Source organism: Mixophyes fleayi, chromosome 8 (genome assembly GCF_038048845.1).
Source record: "Mixophyes fleayi isolate aMixFle1 chromosome 8, aMixFle1.hap1, whole genome shotgun sequence".
NCBI classification, from domain to species: domain Eukaryota; kingdom Metazoa; phylum Chordata; class Amphibia; order Anura; family Limnodynastidae; genus Mixophyes; species Mixophyes fleayi.
The window spans coordinates 84107367-84129120 of NC_134409.1; the positions used below are offsets into that span (position 1 = coordinate 84107367).

Genomic DNA, 21754 nt, shown 5'->3' on the forward strand with positions numbered 1-21754 from the left:
CCAGACAAAGATGAGTGTGGATCTATTTTTGTCTGCATAGGAGTCTGTGGGTACTCTCGCTTACCCAGATTGTTCTTCTAGGTTCTTTAATCTTGACAGTGTTGATTTTCTCCTCAAGAATTTTATTATTGTTATTATATTTTATATATAAGGTCCCACAAAAGGTCTTCAGCATTGTACATGCCAAATACAGAAAACAGTGATCCATTACACATTACATGATCCATAAAGAAAGAAATGGAAGAGATCAGACATACTGAATAAACAAATATACAGATTACACATTAATGTAAATCAAATTATTTACAGCACAGTGAGTGAGAGTGATGGTAGTGACCAGCACAAAGTAGGCCTGAGTTTAAGAAAACACGGCTAGGAAAGCAAGCAAAGAGACACAGAGGGTGTTAGAATAGTAGGAGAACACAAGGAAAGAGGGCCCTGCTTGTGAGAGCTTGCATAAACGAAAGGGGATGACACACATAGGGGCAAATTCAATTCCAAAACAAAATTGCCGCGTAGTGTCCCAGAACGGCCACGAGACACTCCGTTCACTTTTGCTCGCACCTTTTTGGGATTTAGCTTTTTTTTTATTTATTTTTTATTTTTTTTAATCGGAACATTTTTATTGCAATTTTCACTTTTCTCCAACAAAAAAAACATACAAAGCCCAACACAGTAGGCTTACAACAACAAAACTAAATCCATGCAGGGGTAGAAGCAGCATCATAAGTTCAAGCAGATATTACCAGTATATCTCATACATCAGCCATTATACACAAGTTAAGATCAAACTTTAGGCATATTTAGAGAATATCAGAGTATAACAGTAGCTAACATGCAAAACCTGAATAATCTCACACAATCCATCCACATTTGGCATGCAATGAGATATCAAACAAGAGATTCATTAACAGCGTAAATAATAACAGTATTAAACCCCCCCCCAAAAAAACCCCAGTGTCAATAATAACAGTGGCTGGGTCCCCGCCCCAGACGTATGGGATTTAGCTTTTACCTTATAAATAGTAATAAAGTGTGGCCGCAATGTTCTCGGGAACATTGCGGCCAATTGAATCTGCCTCATAGTGTAGTATTGATTGTTGGGGTGAAAGCCAAGACAAGGGAGTTAGGAGGAGGACTAAGACTAATTTCTTTAAGGGCACGCTTAAAGCCTTTGAGAGTAGAGGCTAACCATATAGGGCGTAGTAGACAGTTCCACATCTAGGGAGCAGCCCGGTTAAAGTACCGGAGGTGGGAGTGGGAAGAGGTAATTAGTGAGGAGGCGGTCAATTGGCAGAACAAAGGGGGTGGCAAGGAGTGTAGGTAGAGATGAGGTTGGAGATGTAGGTGTGGAGGGAGAATTGATTGATCGCTTTAAAGGTGAGATTGAGGCGTTTAAATTTAAATCTGTTGGCCACAGTGAGCCAACGTAGCAACTGGCAGAAAGGACGTCGGAGAGAGAAAGATGAGGCACACGGCTGCCTCATCAGGTAGGCCAGAGAGTAGGAGGTTACCGTAAACAAGACGAGAGATTACAAGTGAGTGAGTGAATAAGAGTTTTGGGGGTAAATGTATCAAGCTAAGAGTTTTCCGTCGGATTTGAAAAACCAATCAGATTCTAGCTATTGTTTATTTAGTACATTCTAGAAAATGACAGCTAGAATCTGGTTGGTTGCTATAGACAACATCTCTACTTTTCAAACCCGCCAGAAAACTCTCAGCTTAATACATTTACCCTTTGGTGTTTTCTGTGGTGGGAAAGGGTCGTACTTTGGTTATATTATGGAGGTGGAAGTAGCAGGATTTTGAGAGGGACAGGACGTGAGGTTTGAAGGAGACGGAGCAGTTGAGGATGACCCCAAGGCATCAGATTTGATGGACTTAAAGGATGGTAGTATTATTAACAGAGAGATGGGGAGGAGCCCTGGCAGGGGAAAGACAATTATTTTAGTCTTGGAAATATTGAGTGTAAGAAAGTGCTTGGACATTCAAGATCAGACGGAAGGAGACATGAGACCTTAAGGAAGGGAATATTTACAGAACAATGGTGATTGATAAGACCCCAATTCTTTTTTGTCTTCAAGATTCTCTTTCTGAGGACCCTTGGAAGAAATACAGTGTGTTCCCAGTACACTGGGGAAGTTAAGGATCTCCTTAATAAGGAATGGGAGCCGCTGGACAGACGTCGCCATAAACTCAAAACACTTGTTTAGAATGATGAGGCTTCTAAGTGGAGTTCAGTGCCTTACGTTAATGCTGCGAAATCCAGACTTACAGCCAGTACCACTATTGGAACATGATGGTCCTTTAAGTGGTCCTATGATGAGCAAAATGGAAAGTTGCTTCATCAGGAGCTGTTCTAAAATATGGTGTGGCTATGGCTTCAGTCTTGAGAGATCTCAGAGTTTTGGCTAATACCCAATATACGGATGTGCAAGAAAAGATTACTAGGCAGTATTTACTTATTAGCATTGCGGTCATGCATCTTGGGGCCAGCACATCCAAGTGGGCCTTTCAGGGATAAGAGAAGGAAGCCAGAACTGAAGACCCCTCTTGATGATCTTTTGACTCAACCACCCACTAATTCCTGTCGGTGGCAGGATTGCAAGTTATGCAGAAGTTTGGGTGTGTACTACCTATTGGGTACACAATATTTTCAGCAGGGTGTACAAGATACAATTCCAACAGGTTATCATAGAGAATTCTTTTGTCAAGTTCCATTCACATCCTCTCCAGTGTAATTGAAAGCATTACAACGCTGCAAACACAGGTGATTTATCCTGTTCTGTCAACCCAGAATGGTACCAGCTTTTATTAGATGCTCTTCCTAGTAAAGAAATCATCAAGGGGTTTCTGAACAATCTTAATGGAATTCAGACTCATTATGAAAATGCCGCTATCATTGCACTTATTTCCATATTCTCATCGCAAATAACAATCTGTGATTGCTCAGATTTTTATGTTCTAGATCGGCACTTCCAGTTCACTTGCCTTCCCTTTGGTCTAGCTTAATCTCCTAGGACCTTTTACAAAGGTAGGGTTTGGTGGTTCTTATACAAGCAGGGAATCTCTGGCCTTATTTGGATGACATCCTTGTGAAGGGAGACCTTTCAAACCAGGACAACTCAGGTAATGTAATTTCTGCAAATACATGGCTGGATTATCAATATGGCAAAAACTCATCTCAGTAGCTAATGTTCTTGGGAATACAGGTAGAGACTATAGGAGATGACTTTGCCAAAGATTGACAAATAACAGGATCTGGCATGCAGATTATGATACGGACGAGTCTTTGTCTTCTGGGGATGTTCACTTCTACCATGGGCATCCCTCCTTGGGGAAGGTAGCTTATGGGAGAACTTAAATTGAATCTACTCACGCAGTTCTATCACAGGCCATCCTCTCTGGAACAGGTCATCAGACTTGCAAGGGTCATCAGAATAGGGGTGCACATCCATTTACATAAGTCATGTAGGGTTCATGGCTTCAGAGTGAAAGCCAAGCAGGCTGCACTCAAACATTCTGGAAATTAGGGCAGTGTGGAATGCAATTTAACACACTGAGTCACTCTTACAACACACACATCTCAGAATGTTTTCCAACAACTTAATCATAGTCTTTTATCAATCGCTAAGGAGTGATCGGTGGTATGACTTTGATGTAATGTATCTACAGTCGTGTCATGGGTGAATAACAATCTGATGCTTTTCTCTGCACTCCATGTTGCAGACAAAAACATCAACATAGCTGATTACCTCAGCCGCTATCAAATCCATCCAGGAAAGTGGGCCTTATACAAAGAGGACTTTTAGTCCCTCGTACAGAAGTTCGCACTTCTCTAAGTAGCCAGTTCAGTCAGTTCACCTGCAAGCATCAGTTTACCAGTTTTATGAGCTCATCACAAGTTCTGTGTGTGCAATTAGCTCTACTTTATTATTTACAAATTCACATACTTATAGCACTCTGGTTACACAAAATCACGTACTTCAGCAAACTACTCCCCTAACTGTCTTATCTACGTCTTAACCACTCATTGTGCATGTTTTCGTTACACAGACCTTGGTACATTCTCACAGGAATTCTCCCAAGGGGGCTGGTGGTTTATCTCATATATATCCAAGGTCATGGGCACAGCTTCTTGCAAACAACAAAATAATAATGAATAACTTCTACAAACTAGCTGCATTTAAGCTGTACAAGGACAAAATGGCTGACAGGTAATAAGATGGCGTCAGCTAAGCAAAATCACACTTCTCATAGATCTGGTAGTGACAGCCTAGAAAACCATAGTGGCTTTGTTTTACTCTTATCACAAAAACATCTGAGTAGAAGTACCATGGAACTTCCAATTGGAGCATGTGTTTCCTTCTTTCATCTGAACTCAGATAGCGTCTGATGGCATGGAGATTGAGCTGTCATTGTTAAGATATAAGTGAATCTCTGATAAGGTAATTGACATTCTCCTGCATGTTAGGAAAAATAATTATTCTTTGGTCTAATGTAAGATTTGGAGGAAATATATCCTGTGGTGCGAAGCCTTAAATCTCTGCAGAGCAGATGAGTAGTCACCTTCTCACACTTTTATTAGAGACTATCTTCTGGATGTGACGTCTTCTACTGATGCTCAGTTTGGAAAGAAAATTCTTAAAGCAGTTGCTCAGTAAAATTTTCAATTATGCGTTATAAGTGTTGATTTATTTTTGCGCACACCCCTTCATATAGTGCTTGGGTACATCCCGTTCGTGTAGGCTGCCATGTAGTTTTGAAAAGGTAATAAATTATATTTACTGTTCAATTTTCTTGAAGTACTCTGTGGTAGCTTAATATTCCCACCCATAGTCTGTCTGTTTTGCAGGGGCTTCTTGGGGAGGGAAAAGTCACACTATATGTGTTCGGGGGATGTTTTCATTGCCATTTGTTTGTAGCTATTATTATGGCAGCTCCTCACACATACTGGATGCAATATTTTTAATTGAATTGCACTTCTTTTGAATTGGGTTTACTTATGTAAACAATTGTAGCACATCTGACACCTTAAATAACAAAAAACATTAAAGGAGTTCACATTTAAAATAGCCTCACTAGCTGTAATAGCAGGAGCAGTGCTAACAATAAAAAACACTAAGGCCATTTGCTTTGCTTGAACCACATAAGTGGAATAATCAGTAGTCCATGACATGGCACCAAAGGTTCTTCTCAGCTCTAACTGGTGGAGGGTGGTTTAAGGAATAATGAATTTTTCCTTCTGTATGGGTGTGTGTTAACGTCTCCCTGAATCCACCTGGTATAATTGGGGAGAAGGGTGGGTTAGGGTAAAACTCAAATATTGCAACGAATGCCATTTAGAGGATATGTCTACTGCTCAACAACAATATTTCAGGTGCTGAAAGTTCAGAAAAAATAGTAATAAAACGAAATAGAATAGCAAGCGCCAATTCTATACACCTGTCCAGGGAAATATTTACACTTACCAATAAAACCAACATAGCTCCTTTTAAATCCTTGTATAGTGCTCTCATGGCCAAGATTAAACCGCTTTTGAAGCCAAACTTATTGTATTAACACCAGTTCTAAATGTTCCTCATATCTGCACCAGTTCTTAATGTTCTGCTTATATAACTTCTCCTGAAAAGATTTGTCTCAGCTGTCTAAAGCTGGGTACACGCTACACTATTTTCGTCCAATAATCGGCTCAAACATACGACCGCTCGTTCAAAAGTCGGGTCAGTGTGTGCAGTTACACGATGGTCGAAAGTCTGCCCAAATGTACGATTATCACCTCATTTGGTTGGTCATACCGTTTAATATTTTCGTTCCAATCTCGTTTCCGCTGTGCAGTTTGTATAAACTTCCGACCGATCCACGACAATCCTCCGATACTTCCTCGACCTGAGGGGCGTGTGTATGTTAATTTTTGATGTCAATCCCAGTCCCACGTGGTGCGTTATCCGCACATCACAGGCTTGTGTTTTGTATAGATGTGTATTGCACATGTCTGGCTGCAGACCATTACACGTGTATAAAGCACGTGGGTTATTGCCCTTTGCATCTATGTTGGCAATCATTTCTCATTTAGCCTTTATAAATTTTAAAAACTATGAAAGTTATAAAGTCATACTAACATGTATTAAATACTATTTATAAAATACTCAGAATAAACCACACAGTGTTAACGCAACAGTTTTATTGCAGGTAAAAAAAATAACAATATAAAATTTGTCTAGTACAATATGAAACGTGAAAAAAAAAATAGTATTACAGTGAAAGATGCTACTGGTTTGTGGCACAACAGTTGCAAACAGCATATACATGTCATCAAAAGTATTATCAAGGTTTTTTATTTTTTTCTTAATGCTGGTAATATTTCCTTTCATTTGTTTAAAATAATCGTTGAGCTTGGCAACGTGTTTTTCTTCTTCCGAACTTTCATCGGATATGATGATGGTATCTATGAAGCAAGAAAATAAAAATGTTTTACCATTACGCTTCTATATCTGTAATAAAGTTAATACAAGTTTTATTCCAACACCTGAAATGTGCTCTCCTTGCCCACTACTCGAGATCAGTTTGTGTTGTGGTCCCTCTGGCACATTTATTTTTTCTTGTTTTATAACAGGTGTTATTACATCAGTGGTATCTACAGTGGCCTTGTCACCGTTAATTCTTGCTTCTGACAAAACAATAATCATACGTTTGCATTGGTTCATGTGACAGTAGAATGAAATACATAAAGTCCTTCAAACAGGTACACTACACGACTACATGGGCTACTCACTTTTTTTTATGTTTCTACGGATTTGCTCCAGTCTCCTAGCCTCTTTGTTTTTAAGGTCCGACCACCTCTTCTGGACTTGGAATTTATTTCTTTTCTTTCCAAGTTTTTCCTTCAGTAATCGCAGTAGTTTTTTCATTATCAATTCCTTTCTATTATTCACTTTTCTGTACTTTCGCTTTTGACAGTCGTAGTGGTCCAGTACTTTTACCATCATCTCCATCTCTCTTGGGCTCATTGACTTTGCTCTTTTAACTGCAGTACATTCTTCTTGAGCATCTCCGTCCCCCACCTTAACTTTTCCAACATTTGTTGGTCCTTCCAGCACCATTTGTGACTGCGTCTCCGTCTCTATTGCCTCAACCCCCACTAACACCTTCTCTTCATTCGCCATCTTCTCATGTTCCTCGGCGCCAGACAGGCTCCTCTATAATTTTATACACTGAGACATGGCGTTTGTTTAGAGAATGGAGCATTGTGGGTGATGCATATTCGAGTATAATAACCTCGTGTATCGATTTTTTTTTTTCTATAACTGTAACCCGTTCATGACCATTACATACGAAGAGATTTTACGATTCTTCGGAACTGTACATTCATTCACATATACAGTAAGTTATTTCTGATTGGTACATACATGTGTACTTGCATTGGTTTATTGTACATCACAGATGGGACTTATGTTTCTTTTTATTACACCCAAACAGAACACAATGGCTTACGAAAGAAATGCTGACCTAATGAAGGATTTTATTGAGACCTACAGGGCTCACCCATGTTTGTGTAAAAGCCAAATCCAAAGAGTATTCTAACCGAATGATTCGAAACATGGCGATGCAAGAGCTTGTAAAAGCATGTCTGCCATATCACCCTGGAGCAACTGTTGAATGGGCAAAAAGCCAGAACCTTAGGACTGTGTATAAAAAAGAATTAAATAAACTGGAAGCAGCAAAAAAATCTGGAGCTGCAGCTGAAGATGTGTATGTGCCAAAGCTATGGTACTTTGATATGTTACATTTTGTGAGGGACCAAGAAACACCACGTATGTCCACTAGCAGCATGCCCACAGACAGCGGTTCATCCCCAGAGGTAGAGCAAGCATATGATATACCTGCAAGCGGCAAAGTAAGTACAGTACATTATGATGTTGCCATGTAACAGATTTATTCATGTTCAAACAATCAACAACACAATAACAATGCATAACATGTATATAAACAGTCATAAGCAATCATTCTGCCATGGCACGACACCATCACCGTTGAAATACGTAAGGTATGCCTCACGATTTAATTTTCCCAATGAACTACTGTTTTTAGAGTGTCCACACTCTAATGGTGTCAAGCCCACTACCTCCATGTCCTCGGCATTACTTTCCACATTGACCTGAGTGGTACGTCCACTGTGCTTTTACGCCGCAGAAAGTTATGCAGAACACAACAGGCCATCACTACTTTGTCTACTTTGGCCAAACGCAGGTTTATTGTAGAATGAAAAACTCGGAACCTGTTACTTAGAATCCCAAAGGCATTTTCAACTACACGCCGAGCACGTGACGGTCTGTAGTTGAATATACGTCTTTCAATGGTCAGATTTCTTTGAGGGTATGGTTTTAAAATATTGTTGTGCAATGCAAAGGCGTCATCTGCCACAAACACAAAGTTTAGTCCATATTTTGTGGTACTCCACGATGAAAGGTTTAGGGCATTGTTTTGTAGTTTGTTATGGAAGGTAGTATGCTCCAATGGCCCTCCATCTGAGACTCTTCCATTTTTTCCAATGTCCACAAATAGGAATTCATAGTTCGCATCTACTGTGGCCATTAAAGTAATGCTAAAAAACCTTTTGTAGTTATAGTAGAGGGATCCACTGTTTGATGGTGGCATGATTTGGACATGTTTGCCATCAATAGCACCACCGCAATTTGGGAAATTCCATAGTCTCTCAAAGTCTTCCGCTATCACTTTCCAGTCTTCTTCTGTCGATGGAAACTGAAACATAAAGATGTGTAAATAGTTTACATTTGAACATGCATGCAATTGCATTCCCTCATTCGTTTGCACTACTGTCTGATGGGCTCTTACTGGAAGTTGAAGCCCAGGATGCTACAACAATTAATTGCACTCCACGTGAAAGCCAGCTAACTGCTGACAGGCAAGATGTGACCCAAGCTGATACACCAGCAAAAAACAATCGGAAGCGAAAGAGACGCAGAATAAATGAAATACAAGAAACTGATGCACTAGCAGAAAAGATGATTGATTGCGCTAACACTCTGATAACAAAAAGAAAGGAACAGGACACATTTGATTTCCTTGCAGCAACAATAGCTAGCAAAATGAGAAGTAGTAGCAAGCGCATACAAGCTGAAATGGAGCTGCTGCTGTGCGACCTCATGTGTAAGGCTACCAATGAAGATTTGTGGCCGGACACATTTATTTCCACAACTAACCATAGACACAAACAAGCATACACATTTCACACAGCACAGTTCAGCATGGTACCATGAGTGGACAAAGCGGCATGTCTCAACCTTGTATGACATCCACGCCATTACCATCAGTAAGGATGCCACATTATGCAGGGGACACATCTGGTATGGACACAAGTGAAATTTTGTACTACCAACAATTATAAACTATTGCTCTGGTCCAAACAATCTACGAATTGCACATTCCAAGTTAAATGTAATTTTACAATGTTATATATGTTAATATGTAAACCGCTATTTTTACAATAAATACTATTGCTTTTCACCAACCTTCATATACTGGTCACTGAGAACTTCGATGATAGCATCACAGGTGTTGGGTATTATCATGCCAAGAGCTTGGGGTGAAATAGCCGTACTGTATTTAAGATCTGAAAGTGTTCTCCCTGTTGCCAAAAATCGTAGTGTTGCCACCAGTCGTTGCTCTGGCGGTATGGGTCTCCTTAAATGAGTGTTCTCCCTCTGGATGAGAGGGGTTACTAGTTGGAGCAGTTCCTGAAAAGTTGAATTGCTCATATGAAGAAAATTCTTGAAATCATCTGGGTTGTTGTCCCGTTTCTCCTGTAGCAGGGGCATATGAGAGAACGTTTCTCTCCTCTTGAACCAATCTTTGCTCCAACAAGATCTATTCTTTCTCCTTCTTTCTCTTTGGTTTCGTACCAGCAGTCTTCTTGCCACAGTAAGCAGGAGAAGTGCAGTTGCATGTTCTTGTTCTTCTGTAGCCATTGTAGGTTTACAAATAGGAATGAATGAAGGGACAATGTAGCCTTCTCTTTTTATGCTGTTTTGGGAGTTAACTATAGTGAAAGCTCTGCCCCTTTATGCTAATGTCTTTGGTATCTCGTACATTTCCTGCAAATGTTGCTTCACTGTGTACGAAATTGCAATCATTGCTCACGACAACATAGCTGTAAAAAGTCGCTAAAGGGACGTCCGCTCTTCTGTTTATCGTCCTAAACAAGGCTAGTGTGTACGCAGTCCATGGACCAAACGATCGGACCATCGGTCGCATGTAAAATCGCTCTGTATAAAAAGTTGGTCGAAATTTCTGTAGTGTGTACCCAGCTTAACTTTATCAAAGCACTTTAATAAAGTCTGCCAGCTCAGAAAAGACAACCCTTTTTTTAGAACATGGTTTTATTGTCTTTTCCAGGAAATGCAAGCGTGTAAAACATTGCTTAGTTAACGTGTTGGGAGATAATTTTAAAAAAACAACAAACCTGATTCCCATTTGTTGGCCAGACCCTTGAACAAATTTAAGTTTCAGTGTTACTGTACTTTGGCTCAAATAGCCAGTTTATGAGTTTGAGCCCCCTTGTGGTTGGTTACCAGAGCTCTCCTTTTTGTTTTTTGTTTGTTTTTGTTTTTTTTTTTAAAAAAAACAACTTTATTTATGTTTTCAGAAAAAGAAAAAAAAATCACAACAGGTGCCAGTAATCAAGATTATAAAACATACATAAATTAAACGGCTTACACTAGCAGCGTGTGAGATCCATTTATTGGGGTTAAATCAAGATGTAGTGGAAAATGGTGTCACAAAGGTGTGTGCTTGTGCGTGCATGTGTGTACGATTGGTTTAAGAAGGAGCAAGTCACAGCAGAGGGATGGTGAGTCTAAGACCAGTACAACTCGGGGACACAAGGCTGAGATGCTAATATATCTAATATATAAATGCTTAGTGGCGTCTGTGTGTGTGTGGGGAAAAAAAACCCAAGTTGCAGCGCCACCTGCTGGGCAGAGTTATACACTGACCTACTAAATTCTTAGTGTGTGTGGGAAAAATTTTTCAAAAAGGGCTGAAATTTGGTAGGGCTCAAACTCATTTTCGTGAGGTAATTTTACCTCATGAACACACATGTGTAGAGGCGTGCGTTAGTGTGTGTGGAAAAAACTATTTTCTCAAAAAGGGCCTATCCAATTGACCTGAAATTTGGTATACTGACATTATTTGACAAAAAAATTAGAATAGTCAAGTCAGTTAACTTCCATCATCCCCCCGTGGGAGGGGTAGTAAAGGCTAAATTTACGAGTTGAGGGGTCAAACTCATTTTCGTGAGGTAATTTTACCTCATGAGCACACATTAAAAAGGCCGCTTGCGTCGGGAACTAACGCTTTTCCCCTGAGGAGGCCTGGGCTAGGTCCAAATGCATGACAAGAACCTTTTTAAGATCTTCAGTAGCTTGATTTGACTAGAATGCATGAGTATCATGCATGGGTTAACTTGTGAATATATATATATATAGACTAGGGAATCTTTAAACCTAATTACTAATCAGGATCAGTCTCTATGCCCTATACGTTCCGTACGATAGCTGACAGGCAGACTGTTAATGTTATTCAGACTGTTTATCACATTGCATCAAAAGGGGGCCGGGCTTAACCGCGGCCGGGCCTACCGGTGTATAGTCCGGCTGGCCGGCAGGCCAGTCCGAGGCTGTATGTGTGATATATATTATGTAAGAATTTCTCTATAGTGTGAAGTGGAAAATTTTATTAAGGAGTAGGTGCTGTGAGGATGACTCTGTTTCCAATGTGTTGCAAACAGTCTCCTGCATGGAGGATTTGCACGGAGAGCATTTCGGAATTATCAGACCCCTCTAGAGTGAGGACAAGGAGAAAAGACCAGGGTCATTTAGAGATTGGAACTTTGTAATGCTGCCGATAAGTCTGGCAACATCATCCCAGAACTGGGCAATTTTGGGGCAGGACCACCACATGTGGACAAAGGATCTAGTCTCGCTGCAATCTGTACAACACTGATCTGCAGCTCTACTGTGAATCCATCTCTCCTTATTTTAATTACTTGTGTAGCATTGAAAAGCCTATGAAAATGTTTGTGCAAAAATTAGTGATTTTGAACAATTCATTACACAGCCAGTAAATAATAAAAAGTGCTGTCTGCCCTATTAATTTATAAATACAACTGCACAATTTAGAGCTGTGTCTGGTTTCTATCTATTGTGCATGTTTCTGTTTTCAAGCACATAACCATCTCCATAGTGCATTTGTAAGCACACCCTCTTTCTTATTGTATTACCATTGACTTTTAGCTAATCTGATTGCAAAAATATGTTAATAATAAGGAAACAGTATGTTTATTAATTATTTGTTTATTGATTTTCATTTTTTGTAGAAAATTTTTACAACATCGGTTAAGAGGCAAAAACTGTGAGTTGCTTCTAGTGGTGCCAGAGGAAGTTGAAGTTCATCAGCGCTGGAGGACTGACCTGTAATCAGCCTTGGACTTAATATTTTTTGTTATTATTTTTTGTTCTCTCATTCACTACTGTTTTTAGTACCCATTTGTTGACCATCTCTCCTCCAGAGGAGTCAGAAGTTGAGCTTGTGGTCTCCTCCGTCCTTTTGACTGTGCAATATGGAGGATTATTTTCATTTGTATGTGTGGATGCAAGAAGTGGCTGTTTCATCTCGCTATGAAAAAAACCCCACAGCAGTGAAATACAATGTATTTGTGACTAAGCATGTGAATACGGCACAGCATGAACCATGATTGACTAGGAACAGGTTCATGCACATCTTTGGTTATAGTGGGATCTATACAGTACAAATATCCAATTTTTGTTATATTCTAATTTTTTTTTTTTAGACGTTATGGGTTTATGCTGTAATATTTACAGGGAAACTGGTTTATCTGATGTAAGCCATGGTCCTCATGTAAAACATTTATTTTAGTCTAAAAGGCATCTTGTATAACATGACTATAAACAAACTGAGCCATCCTATTGTATGGACAGTATCTAAGTGTCATCTCGTCAGTGACTAAAAAGTGCTCTTCTAAACCTAAGAAATATTTGAATGAAATGTGGTAGTGGAGACATTTAGAAACTATGATGCAATCACATTGTTGCAGACATTGCCCTTATCAGAGCAAAATAATTGGTGCAGTCAGAATAGTTTACATGTGCAACCAAAATCTGACCCGTGAGAGATATTCTAAAGCCTTATATAAACAAAACTTTGTATAGTAACATGCAGTGATAAAACATCAAGGTAAGTGCCCTAATGCCTGAACATAGAATATAAGTATGATCTGTTAACTGTACCACAATAATCGGTTATTCAGTAATGTTGGCATAGCTATTCGGCTTATTACCTTTAACTTAGTGTCCACCATTCTGTCTCCAATTACTTTTGCTTGCACCATTCAGTACCCAGACCTGCCAACCCCTTTCACGTATGTTAAACCATGTGATGTGATATGCTGCCTTCCTATAAGACCTAAACTTTTGACATATCTGTATATGAGACATGTAGGAAATTATCGCAAAGGCAATCTGTTTTATGCTATACAAACCCTGGTACACACAACGGGATAGGCTGAAAGTGGAATTCAGACCTAAGCAAGCTCTCCTACAAGAAAGCAACATTCCTCTTTAAAACCAGTATTTTGTCTGAGAGTTGCAGAAACAAATTAATCCTGTTGAAAAGCTTTATTCTATAAGGTTAATTATCATCTGCAATGATACATTGTTAAGCAAATTTTATAACATGAACAATTGCTGCCTCTGAATGTGTGTGTGAGAGGATAGGGGGCCTGTTGCCAGCACTCAAATATAACCTTTTCTCCCCTTCCTTGCAAGAGTCACTGACTTGCCCAACTCCGCCCACCAAAACACAATTGGGAATGTTTTATGAAAACTGGTGCAAAGTAAAAAGGTGGTGTTGCACATAGTGACCAACTTTTAACTCATTCTCTAGTGCAGTTTACAAGTGAAAGCAACTGCTTGATATAGGCAATAAATATCTGCCATTGTTTTGTTACACAGGCATGTTCCTGCACATTATCTAAAAATGGTATTGTCTGCTGGTTGGTATTGTTTAAGTTTTTGAGAATCTTCATATTTTATATAGTAAAGCTACTATATTTTGTCTATTGTAAACTTTTTTTTTTTCATCTCTATTACTTGTTGAATGCCACGAGTTCCAAATGAAACAATTTGGTAACATAATTTATACAGTAGCCTTTTGTTCATTTTGACTGAACTAAAAGTCAGGTTTACCAAACAGTAAATAGCTGCAATGCCTTTATCGCCAAGGCTTTTACATTGGGGTTAATATTAAGTAAAGATTTGCTATTGTAATGTTTGACCATCTTGGGCTACAACTTGAATTATGTGTGAAGTATATTTAAGAATTGCAGCAGATTCACATTCTAATTCAGGGCCAGGTATACAACCTGTTGATTTACAGCCATTGTTGGATTAACATTCCCAGCCAATTGTACTACAGTATAGTACAGTAACAGTTTTATTGCACTATAGGCTCAGAGTTGCTAGCAAGGTTTGCTGGTTTAATGCTATAATTGCAGGAGCTGGTGTGGGTAAGAGTCCTTCCTTATTCAACTGTATCCCTGCCAGATATTCTAATAAACAGGCCTTAAAAGGTTTACAGCATGTAAGTAGCAAACGACAAGAGTCAAGTTTCCATAAAATTAATTTCCTACGAAGTCTGAAATCAGAGCGTAGAAGCAGAAAACTATTGAACTTTTTTACGCTATTTTCTGTGCTATTTGTTTACAGAGAAATGTATTTTGTTATCCAAACATAAAATAGAGCAATAATATAAAGGCTACATGTTTTGATTGTGTATGAGTATGATCCTTTACATCGATGAGTGTTGTGAGCATTTTAATGGGCAAATTTCTGAGACGAAGAGTAAAGGAAACGTGTATGATTTATAATATCTAACGCTCGATCCATGCTTGAAATAGTGCCAAACTACTTCAGTTGGGTTTTGTTAAATTCGGGGGGGAGGGGGCGTTAGAAAATAAAATGTCAGCACTTGCACAAGTCAACATAAACATTTTACAACAATCGCTCCAGAGCCCACCCCCAGGGACCCGCATGAGGCAGATCTGGGAGAGGTCGAATTAAATCTCATGTGCTCATACTCCAAGTGTAAACTGCATCTGATTTCCCATGTCACATCCTCCCTAAAAAATTAGCCAATATCAAGAATATAGTGAAAGGTGCCCCCCATAGGACTAGAAAATTGACATTGAGGAATACTAACCAGCATAAATAGTACAGAATTTGTATTACTATTAGTAAATTCTATTTATTAAAACATCAATTGACAAAAATGCAGACAATAAATAACAGATAAAAGAAAAAAAAAGTTTTCCTTTTCTCAGAGGATTATAATCACATTGTTCATGTCATATTTATCCCAATGTTGCAGGTCTCCCAAAAAGAGCAGGCGGATCTTGTATTAAATAGTATAAAAGCTCTGTACTTCAGACACACAATATCAAATAATTAGGCAGGATCAGATCTCTTATATAGCGCGGTCATAAAATCTGGATATATACTCCTAAGTGAATGGCCAGTTCACCTTTTGGATAAAATCTCTATAGAAAATATTTTATGTGCTTCCTATTGTAAGGGTGACATTGTGTGGGACTTGATCAGAAGCATAAGTTACAAGTCACTTTTAAACTTGAGAGTGATTTGGCGTAATGTCACTCGATCAAACGTGGTAGCTGTCAGGAAAGGACTCCCATTCATATTAGTCACACAGCCAGAGATAGTTCATTATCAGGTTCTCTCCACAGTAATCCACACACTGAATTAGCACAGGTCTTGTGTATTATAACACAGTCCCCTTCTTCACATATGCAGTAATTTAATGTGCACAAATAAAGATTAATGAATGCTTGCTTGTTGAACCCGCTCACAGGTACAGAATATCAAGGATACATAAAGTAAACCAGGATACCCAGATATATTCATTCATATATGGTGGCAATGCCCAAAGCTCTCCACATTTTTTTTTTTTACGCAAAAGCCTAATCAGCGCAATTTTGTAGTTCGATATTGTTCTGAACCCAATTTTTTTTCTGCTTCCTCTCAGCATTCCAACAGCCACCCATCTATAGAATAAATCCATTTGACATATTGTAAAAGGATCTGTAATTAAGCCCTAAATGCACACGTTATTCTTATTCTGTTCTCGGATACACTCGTTATAAAACTCACTTTTATGCACTTTTCCTTAATCAATGTTGTCTTACTCAGTCTTTTGACCCCAGTAAATAATACTTAAGCTTTACAGAATTATTTATCCAAAAACCACTGTATCTCAGCAGTACTTCACAATATATATTCGTTATAAATAACCAATACTCACAACATATGTATGTATTCAAATCAAAGTATTTTACTGTTAACACAGAAAACCCTGCATTCACAGTTCACACATATATCATAACATTGTTCAACATAACATAGTATATCAATATAAAATGAACCCTATGTTCACCACAGTTATTCCTGACACTATCCTTGCACTATTTTCTTTATATATGTATCTTGAATGAGAATTAGTATTTGTAATATTGATTTAACTATTGATTTAACTATCACAGATATCAAACAATAATTAAATCAACATTACAAACACATACAGCTTTATATATATATATATATATATATATATATATCTATTATCAATGATAATTATCAAATCCTTGTATCCTGGATCCAATGCCTTGTCTGCAGTGTAGGGAACGTTCCTGCAGTATATTTTCTGTAATGTAGTGTCTCCCCATAGAATAGTGTATGCCTATAGTAGTGTAATATATAATATAACAATATTTTATATATATATTGTCGAAGTCAGCAAATTGGATAAAGTCATTTCAATTAAAATCGAGCAAACTTGGTTGTCTTTGTCCGAAAAGATGCGTACGGTACGCTAAAGGGCACGTTACAACGTAAAAGGGCGTACGCAGCCACAACACGTGGCACCAACAGTATTTAGTCTTTTTACATACATTCGCACAAACACGCTCACTTGTAAAATAGTACACATTAATGGTAGTTGCAACACATAGTCATTTATGTCGAAATATAGTAGTATTTATGTTTTATATTAAAGTTATATGCATATTAGTGAAATATATGGAACAGGTTGATAGGAATCATATGTGTGGTATCATAATAAACCTCTTAACATTTGCTACTGTTTGGTTCACTCTGCGAAGGAATCGCAGAGTGCATACGCAAGTTATGAATGATAGGGAATTATGAACTACTTAAGACTAAGGAATCTTGGCGGGAAGAGCAGAGCATACCCCCTGGAGAGATGACCCCCTCCTTTGGATTCTTTAGGATGAACTAGCCAATGATTGACAACCCCTTGGACCTTCCTGAAACCTGGACCAATAGAAGCAAGCTATACCATCTCCATTGTATTACTGTATTCCTGTGTGCATATAAGCAGCAGCTTCACATCTAGTGTTCAGACATCTTGTCCCCAGACTTCAGGATTGAATGACTGTACACTGGATCCAGAGCACATGCGATAAGTAACGGCTGTACTTATTATCACTTCGCTTGAATATATTATACTACTTTTTGCGAATAAATCTTTGTGCGTTGGAAACACAAATCGAGGTTCGACAATCGTTATTGGTTAGCGACAATACGCACTTAACAATATATATATATATATATATAAATATATATATATAATATATATATATTTATATTTATTACCCTTTTCTGTAGTGTAGTGCTCGTTGTCCAGGGGAAGGTAGGCAGTAGAGAAGGGGAGTCCCAGGTCTGGCTATTATAGTCCAGACCTGGAGACTTCCAGCCTCCCCAGCGGCAACGTGTGTGTGGTGATTCACCACACACGTGGACGCTGTGTGTGTGGGCCACACAGATGATGTCATCACCCCTGGTCATCTTTCCCCACTGTGCGTGCCATGCGAAGTAGGAGTGCCCACGCACGCGCCGATCTCGGTGCGTGCATGGGCAGCCTATCCATTACGTCCTATACTTTATGTATGTTGCACGTTTAAGAGAAATAAGCTCCATGTTGTTTTCTAGCTTATAAGGGGGGCTTGAATCAATGAAGTACTAATTTGAAGAATAAGGAAAAATATGGATTGGTGAGGTTATAGCTGTCATGGAGATGGGAAGTTGCTATGTCAGTAAGAAGATGCAAGTTAACTTTGGGAGATATTGCTTTAATATTAAAGACGTTTGTCAACCAAAACAAATTTACTTCGTACCAGCAATTGCAACCTGTTGAAGCATGTTGTTACTCTTGGTGTCTGTCCCCGTCACCCCCATTGTATCACAAACCAAGCACATCGCATTCTGCTTCATTTGTACATGTCTTGGAGTGTAGGTTTAAAGACTGCTATTTCACTATATATAATATGATTTCCAGACAAATTCACAATATACATTTCTGTACAGCTAGTCTCCAAAGCTGTTGAACAGTCACTGTCTGCTTAGAGAGAAAAGCATCTACCTCCTAACATGGCAACGTGTTGCAGAAGCGTTAATGGGAGGATGGTGTACTTTATAATATAGTGAAGTACAAACACTCAAATTATTCCAAGTCCAGCTATGTAAAACAGCTATTGCTAGATATGAATTTCAAATAGTGGCTTTAATTATTTATTTAGCGCCAATTACATTAAGCAATTGTGGCTGGATCACTTTAAATAAATTCATACAATAAGCTATTTATAAGGAAATAGCGCAGGGCGGTTATTTTTATAATTGCAGATGTACTGGTTTTGTTGTATCGTGTGACACTTTGTATAGGAAAGACATTCTTTTCTGAGGTATATGTCTGATGAAATAAGCATTTGTTTGAGGAGTCTGTTGTGTAGCTTCAAGAGCAAGTCCTCATTAAGGCCAAGTCTATTCATGTCCAACATGTCCTTTTTAGTCTAAATGCACCACAGGAAGTTGTTACTGTTGTTCCTGAGTGGCCTTTTGTCCAGAATGTTATAACCTGTCTGAACATTGTAAACAGCATGTGATGTAGTTGTAGGATATGACTGATAAGTGTAAATTTTGTTAAGTATAAATTGCATTTAAATCCATGTGTGGGGAAATATATTGCATCCTGATACTAAAAATAAGTCAGACTTCTTGGGGTCAGGAAAGCGTGCAGGGGACTGGCTTACCCCCTGCTAGGCTGCGTCCAAAACTATATAAAACAGCACTGGTTTGTACTGAAATGTATCATTATTGTTCCATCTGACTTTCTGATCACAGTTACCTTCAACCAGTGTGAACTGTTCTTATCAGGACACTTCAGCGAATAAACATTACTTGCTTCAAGATCCTGCTTTGACAACTTCTTCCCTGCTGTATAACCTAAAGATTAGACCCAAATCTAATCCGTCTCCGCCTGTTCTGAGGTTTGGACCCAGCTTTCCAGTACCACCGCTCTGCCTGCTACCCAGCAGCTCTGGCCAGTGGGTTAGGCCAGGGGGGATCCATCCACAGCAACCCTGATCCATAGTAAGAGGTCAGGGGTACACTAGCAGTGACCCTGATCCAGAAGGAACGCGGTTCTGGATGTCCAGTGGTGGCAGCAGCTTATGTCCCTCCTACTGTGGTTAGAGGGTGCAATTGGGATAAAGAGAGGGAACGATGGCAAAGTAAACCCAGCCAGTTCCCAAAAACAACAGACAGGGTAACAGATAGTCCATCCTGTCACAGCAGTGTTGTAGGCTAATTGGCTTCTGATAAAATTATCCCAGTTGTGGGTGTGTTAGGGAATTTATACTGTAAGCCCCAATGGGATAGGCACTTCTATGAATGAATACACATTCTCTGTACAGCGCTGTGTAATATGACTGGTGCAATATAAATAAAAAATGATAAAAACTGCTAGTCTGACAGGTGCATTTATGTGCCGTTGCCAGCTCAGTGAAAAGGGAATACTATCGGAGCAAGTTGTAAGTGTAAATGGTCAGGAGTTGCAGCCTGCAGCACCACACTGCTTTTGAAAATCTAAGGAGCTGATCTTTGTTGTCAGCAATGTCGTTATCAGCACAGTTTTATTGAACTGAAAAAGGACAATTGGTCTACACTTCACAAAAGAATATTTTTGTCCTACTTTTCTGTGTATGGTTTTCTAAATATAGTCTCTATCATAGCCAACTTCTCCCTTGTATTACTAATACAAACTAAACTGGTTTTGTGGCTTATCTCATTTTAATGAGCCGCCCAACATGTTTCCTTTACATGCGTCACCCCGTCTCTGTATATGTTTTATAATACAAGTATCTTGCGTGCACTTTTGGATACAGCTGACATAGGTTTGAGCAATTGCAAATTACAAAAAAATGCAATGAATAATATGTCAGACCCCAAAAACTATCTGTGCATGCTTTTTAGGGGCAGCCCAAAACAATAGAATCAGGACCGTAATATAAATTTTCTCCTTTAAAAAATAAACATTTTTGGCAGTTATCAAGGCCCAAAAGACTTCCAAGGCCCCGGGGCCTGATGGTTTCTCCGCAGCCTACTATAAATGATTTTCCCTGTTACCCACCTCTGCTCCCTGTTCAATGCTGTCTTGCATGGAGAACCCTTCCCCAAATCAATGTTAGAGGCGCGTATTGTAGTTATACATAAGGAGGCGAAGGGCCCTAGCGACTGTGCAAGCTACCGTCTCATCTCCCTTCTTAATGTTGACATTAAGATATATGCAAAGATCCTGGCTACCCGTCTGAATAGAGTCCTTCCGGATCTAATCCACTATGACTAGGTGGGTTTCATCCCGGGCCGCCAGGCGAGGGATAATACTCGCCGTGCGATTAACCGTGTTCAAATTATCACCCAAAGACGCCTCCCATTCATGATGCTCTCACTGGATGCCGAGAGGGCGTTCGATTGAATTTCTTGGGATTTTATGACCCTTGCTCTGAAGGCGTACGGCTTCTCGGCTGAATTTCTGACTGGGGTTTCTGCCCTCTATAACCCTCCCTCAGCTAGGGTCCTGGTTAATGGGTCTCTTTCCAACCCTCTCTCCCTCTCCAACGGGATGAGGCAGGGCTGCCCCCTTTCACTCTTAATCTTTGCACTAGTGATAGAACCCTTGGCGTGATGATCAGACAGTCAGCGTCGATCTCAGGTGTGACAGTGGGGCAGCGGGAATCTCTCTCTCCGCAGATGACATACTTCTCTCTCTGACGAATCCTCAGGAGTCTCTACCCGCTTTATATAAACTTATGGATGAATATGGCCTCCTGTCTGGCTATAAAATTAATTTTGTTGAATCAGAGGCCATGCTCCTCCACGCTTCCCCTTCCCTTAGGGCCAGTTTACAGACTAATTTTTCACTACGCTTGCAGGCAAATAAGATCAAATATCTTGGAGTTTATATCACCTCGACCTATGTATCGGGAAAACTTCCCCCCTTCTGTGTTTAGGGATTTGCATTCCTCCTTCCTAAAGTTTATATGGTGTGCCATGCCCCCTAGAATTTCGATAGCAGTGCTTAAAAAGCCCAGGGCTCGGGGAGGCAGGGGTTTTCCGGACATTAAATTTTATTATTTGGCATCCCATCTGACCCAGGTGGCGGTAACCTATGCACCTTACCAGTCCATAGCATGGGTGGACCTGGAGACACACTATGTTTGGATCCCCTCCATGGCATCACTCTGGGGTTTGGCTAATGTAGGTAGACCACCAGCGGCCTCCTCTCAATC

At 39.5% G+C, this 21754-nt stretch overlaps 1 long non-coding RNA gene across 1 annotated transcript; it reads left to right on the forward strand.

The window, feature by feature from the left end:
• Nucleotides 1-1574: 1574 nt before the first annotated feature.
• On the forward strand, nucleotides 1575-14860 carry LOC142099403 (uncharacterized). The gene is made up of 2 exons (XR_012678536.1): nucleotides 1575-7897; nucleotides 12398-14860. It is a non-coding gene; the product is annotated as an uncharacterized LOC142099403 (long non-coding RNA).
• The last annotated feature ends 6894 nt before the right edge of the window (nucleotides 14861-21754 follow it).